Consider the following 6,444-nt stretch of genomic DNA (forward strand, 5'->3'; position numbering starts at 1 on the left):
CGTTTGTACAAAATAAGAAGTAACATATAGTACTTACAATACCTATGTTAATATAATATTTAATATTCCCGAAATCTTAATATTCCTGAAAGGTAAATTTAGAAGGTTTCCTTTTAATATGACATAATTATATATATTTTAAAAATTTAGAACATAATAAAATACTTTAAAGTAATAAAAAAAAATAATTATTATTTAAATTACCGAAAATTGTATCACATAGTTACATACCTTTCAGAATACTATATACCTCAGAATATTATATAACTATGTTAAAAGTTTAATAGATTTTGTGTATACCTAATTACCATTATTTTCCAATCTATTTAAAGTGAAAAGTACCCTTTTAAAAATCTATTTAGCCTGCTCCCACGAAGAGTAACTGAACTTGGCAGAGTTCCCCCAGCCTCCTGGCCTCCTGGTCCCAAATGTGCGAACATTAGCACGGCACATCGAAGTTTATCTATGACCAGGAGGACATCCACCTCCACTGGCACTCCAGCAATCCTTTTTGCGAGGAAGGTATGTGTCCTTGCGCCTGTCTGCCCAGCATGTGAACTTTTCAAAGTTATGCGCATTTCTGCTGACCATTGGCATTTTGCAGCTTTTGTTTTTGCCAGGGAACAGGGAACAGGAGTTTTCCAGGAGTAGGAAAAGCGGGGGAAGGGGACTCCCCGGACAAAGACAAAGGTCGAGGGCGGCAGCTGTTGCCCAACCGTTTTGTCTGCCGGCGCATCCCGGCATCGGTTGTGGGATTAATGCCTCTCCCACTCCTTTTCCCAGGTCCTTTCCAGGTCCTCTGGCCAGTTTATTGAAAAGGTGACGTTGCAGCAGGAGCAAAACTTTTGCCAAACTTTCCCCGGGTTCGGCTCCTTTTTTTCGCCTGCTGCTGCTGCCGTCGATAATATCGATGCGGAACATATGTGAACATGTCGTTTGACACATTTGTCAGTTGGCTTAAAGTTTGTGAAGTAGATGGGAAATCCAGGGGGTAAAAACCAATCGAGTTAAGCTGCAATTGGTTGGGCATCGGAAGTGGACAAATGTGCGGCGTTTGAAGACTATTATTGGAGGGATTTTGAGGAAAGCGAACAGGTGTATTTGTATGTTAATAATAGTTATGATAGGTATATCATTTCGAAACCCTCTTATATGTATTATAATTATTTTTGGTGGAATGCTTTAAAGAAATTTTCCATTTATATTAAAGGATTAGTAATATATTTTTTTGGGATTTTCTTATACTTGTAGATTCCTTTACATTATAAAGACATTTTAAAATTTAGCCTAAATAAAATTAATGTAAATCAAATTAATCCTTACAGTTTTTAATAGTTTGGTTTTAAAGGGAATTTCAAGTTATTTGGGGTTTCATAGAAAAATTGCATGCTTTGACTATATATATAGGTGTCTAAAAGTATGCAGTGAAAAATATTGTTGCATACTTAGAGACACCTTTGTAAATAATTTGATAACCTAAGTCATTTTTGTTGCATCCTGGATGAGTTGCGTTCTTCTTAAAGACTTGCTTTAACCTCAACTATTAACTAAGAGCTGCACACAGCCGAGACCAAATTTGCATCCGAGCATCCTCGCACCCACACTCCGGCGATTCAAGGCCGAATTTTAAGCCACTTCACAGCAAATTAGATGCTTTCAACAGCCTCTCGCCAGCAAAGGGGCGGGAAAAGATACAGAAGGGGGCGGGGCCGGCTGTCTGTGTGCTCGCATCTGTTGACAAATGACTGGCAATGTTCAACGGTGTTTGGCAGCACTTGTGCGCCTCATTATGTGGCATTTGGGCTAACCGCTTTAATTAGCCCAGGCCACGCACACACTGAAAGCCGATCACACACAGATACAAAAGCACATGCACACAGGATGCAGGATGCATTGTCCCGTTCGCCGGCTGACCAACAAAGCCACTTGAGAGGCCTTTGCAGTGGAAATCCTGTTGAGAGCTCCAAACCGTGCACCTCTAATTGAGTCACAAATCAACCAAAATATATTATGCACCGCAAATTGTGCGGTAATTACACGCACACACTGTCGGGGCAGGGGTGGTGTAAAAGGGGTGGCGGAGCGGAGACAGTCGCTAATTTATGGCGCGCAGTGTAGCATACTTTCCAGCACCTGCACAAGACATCGACTCCAGTGCGACAATGGCGGCGTTAATTTGCCTGCTAATGAGCCACAAAAACAAGCACAGCCAACCGGCTTAATTATGTTAATTTACCCGCGCTGTCATCGGGGCACTGAGAAAAAATGTAGGTACTTTAAAAATTGAATTTGTGGGGGCTAGATACCGAAAAAACCTAAAAGCCCCTTCTAAAAGTATGCAATAAAAATCAATACATTTTAGATTTAGATTCTAAGGTTATATAAATCTTATGGAATAGCTAAGATTAGGATTATACAATCCATTTCTCAATTAATTACCTATTGATATTTTCCTCGCTTGGCGGGACAACGCTGCGTATGTGTAATTTGGCTGCCATCAAGTTTTAGTGCTGCACTTTTCCGAATTTTCCCGCTCTCAATCGCCAATTCGTATCAAACGCAATTTTCGCACTGGCGCCAGTCGCAGTCAGGAATTTTCTTTAAAGCACAAATTACTTGGCGAGGGTTGGAAAATGTGGGGAAATGTGGAAAAAGGGGGTGGAGTACCCATAGTACTGTGTCAGTTTGTCGCTTCCTATGCTTTCATATTTTGAATACAAATTGCTTTATTTGCGCTGCTGCGCCAATTTCAAAGTAGAGCTCCTTCTTTTCCCCATTTTTAACCACCAACCTCCCTCTGACTTGTCAGATTTGCTCTGCTGGAGTTATAAACAAGTGAGTTTGCCATTTCGTACCTTTTCCACTCTCCACTACTTTTGCAGACTGGTTTTGAATTTTATAGCACGCCGCAGGGAGGTTTTTTTTTTAATATAGGTGTGTTTTGAGTTTTTGGGGACACAAAAACAAATTGCTCCCCAGCGAGCGTTTGTCCTGACAAAGTTATTTGCATGCCATTGTATCTGGTTTTTCAGCACTCCCCCCATAATAATTGAATAATATTTGATACTTGACAAATCGCCTGATTCTAATTTGACATGCTGACAGCCATGAGTGAGTGAATCAAGGTAATAGGACACAACATTGTCGGCAAATGAATCCTATTGCTGGCAGAGTTTTATGCGCGGATTAATGTCATCTGACTTTACGATCCCCACCCCTAATGCAAGCCCCTTCTCTAAGACAACTTTGTTGTGTTCTGGCCATAAAAAACGATGTGGAAATGGGGAAAAGCGACGGCAAACCGCAACCAAATTAGCCCTGGTTTATGGCTTCACATGCAGATCCGCTGCCGTGGAAGTTATGCATTGGAAATTCGCTTTTAATTAGCTGCTGACAAATGCGAGAATCGCAATTCGCATAGGAATATGGGTTAACTGAGACTTTGTAGCTCTGAAACATCCGCCTGGCCTTTATATTTAGCCATCAAATCTTAGAAGATTTGATAAGTTATGAGATGTTTCCTCACGAAATTAAATACCCTCTGAATACCAAAGAGTTTAACAACATTTGGATTTAAAAATTCATTTCATTTATTGGGTTATAGAATAAAATATATAACCAACCATGACCATACTATTTATGGTATATTATTGTATGGTATTAAGTATTTACAAAATGTTAAGATCCTTTAGTTTCTAACCTATTTTATATTCCTTTGGAATATGGTTTAAGTCTATAAAATATATATAGGACAATCTCTTTCCGATTCCAATTCAGGTGGCATCTATCCACTTCGAAGGATCCCGAAACAACTTGAACCCATATTGATAAACACTTTTATATATTTTTTGGGTGCGCAAAAAACGAAAACATTTTTATGAGCCGCCGTCTCCGCGGCTGTAGGGGTTGTATAATTTTATGACAAATTAATACAATGGCCCAATGGCCAAAACGTATGCTATATGGTATATATGGTACATATCGAAAGGGAAGGGGGCAATTTATGCGGTTATTTATCATTTGCGGCTAATATCGAACGAAACATATTATTATTATTATTATATTTTGCACATTGCGCCTCATAAATGTGTGGAAAATGTTTACGCGGAGCGAAAATGATTCATACAATTACCGAGCGAATGTTAATGTTGTTTTTGGCCGCATAAATATCTAATATCGAATGGAAAACCGAACCCGAGCGGGCCAAAGGTTAACAACATTAAATGGGCCAGGCCGTAAATAAATAAATGATTTAGGGCCAATAACTCATGGCGCAGAGGACCATAAAAAGTGGATCCAAATTATAGTTGGGACATATGTATGAAGGTTAATAGATAGTCCAAAAGCGTGGCTCGATGATTCAGTAGAATAACTTAAGAAAATGTCTTCTTACGTTGTTTTGGCCCAATATCGTAAGGGGAAGTGCTGTTCCCATAACAGATTCTGTTTCAACTCTGTTATAAATTCTCTTGACTGATTCGCCGGATGAGGCCAACAATTTTCTCAGGGCTTTCAGTCGCCAGGCGGCCGTCGAAGCAACCACAGGTTTTTCTATATATATACCGTGCACACGCCGATTTCGAATGGGAATGACACAAAGTATCTGAGTATCTCCGTCATTTGTCGCCACATCGATGGGGAAAGTTTCGCTATTAAATGCTGCCAATTGCTGTGATTCATATGCTGTCAGGGCAACTTTTTATGACAAACGGAAGACACTTGAGCAAAGTTTTGGCCCATAAAAGTACAACAACTCGACCTGTCTCAGCTGCTGTCTTTGGTTAATGGCAGAGCCTTTGAACTATTGATGAGCCATTTGATACAATTAGCCACCCCCATGTGGAGACAAGTGCTTCCTTTGCCACTTTAATGCCTGAAAATACCCACCTCCACATTTTCTGGTCATTATTTATGTGCTTATTGCGTTGGGTAATACTTGAAAAATAGCCACATTTCGCGCACCTTTCCGCTGTTTTGCCCGTAATGAGTTTTACTCCTTTTTCCCTGCTCGACACTCGATTTTCCCATTCCCGGCACGTTGCCGCATCCATCGACTTGACAGCCGGCCGAATGATTGAACGCGTGTCCATCAAAAAGTGCGTCTAATTGCTTTTTCCCGCTCCCAAAAAAAAACACGGGAAAAAGGAGAAAAAACGGGGTTACATTTCTGGGCAAAGGTAATTTTTTTGGCCTGCCATTAGGCTAGCTGTCCTATTTTGTGGATTTTTCGAAATTTCCAACGGGTTCCTAATTTGATTTGTTTGGGGAGGCATTGCCAAGAGGGCAACTTTAAAGGGTTAAGGATGCTTTACAAATTAAACTTTAATTTAGGGAAAAATTGTCAGAGCCTTATAAACATAAATAATAAATTAGGAGGAAGGAGACAATCACTTGGGGTTAAAAAAAACTTGGGTAAATGGTAAACTTCAACTACTTTTTTCCATTATATCCAAATGTATACTTATCGTGTCGATAATTTTTAATAGCTAGTACTTTTTATTCAAGAACTAAGGTTCTAAAAATGTAAATTTAATTTAAGGAGAATGTAGAAGGAAACTATTGGAAAAACCCCTTCCGAATTTCTTAAAGGAGAACATAAAAGTAAATATACTTCAAAAAGTTATGGGCTAGGTAATAAAGCAGGCAAAATGACCAATGGTCCCAGCAGCTGCGATTCATAGGCTCCTTTTCCTTGAGGCCTTTCGTCCATTTGCTCCATTTCTTGGGCCTCGTGTGTTAATGTTATGTAAGTAATTTACCTCAACTACAATCTCTGTTTTGTGCGTGTGCAGGGGCTCAATTTACTGCCATTCCCCCTTCGATTTTCCCTCTCGGTGCTAAACACATTTACGTGTTATTCAATTTTGCAAACTAAACGTAAAAATATCGTGTTTCGCCCACTCCGAACCCGAAAAACAAGCCAGAAAAACAACAACAGGAAGTAGGCCTGGTGGAAAACTGCGGGGGTGAAGGGGAAAACACTTTCACTGCGGCAGAAAGTGTGTGTGTGCGTGTGGAAAAGTAAATATCAGGTTAATGGATTTGACGCCGCAGTTCACTTTCACTTTTCCTGCTGCTCAAGCTCCTTCTACTTTTCCCGTGCAGCATTTTCCACTCAATAAATTTGCTCGGCGGCTGCGGCAACATTTTCCTGCCGATAAGCAATTTTCCCAGCAGCTTGCTTCATTTGTTCCTGCTTAGCACAGCCGGGAAAACACCTTGGATGCCATTGTCTTAAACGCCGAAAATTGCTTAATGTGCCAGGAGAAATTGCTCTGAGCAGGCAGATGGAGGAGGACATCGATATTAGTTATGGAGATAAAGATAAATGAGGAAAACAGCTTTAAATTTGGAAAAACTCAATTTGAAAAGGTTTTTACAGACTGTTTTGACTATAAATAGAAGGGTTACTTTTTTACAATACACTTTAAGGCACGTAAACCA

This window comes from Drosophila subpulchrella, chromosome 3R (assembly GCF_014743375.2).
Source record: "Drosophila subpulchrella strain 33 F10 #4 breed RU33 chromosome 3R, RU_Dsub_v1.1 Primary Assembly, whole genome shotgun sequence".
Taxonomy (NCBI): domain Eukaryota; kingdom Metazoa; phylum Arthropoda; class Insecta; order Diptera; family Drosophilidae; genus Drosophila; species Drosophila subpulchrella.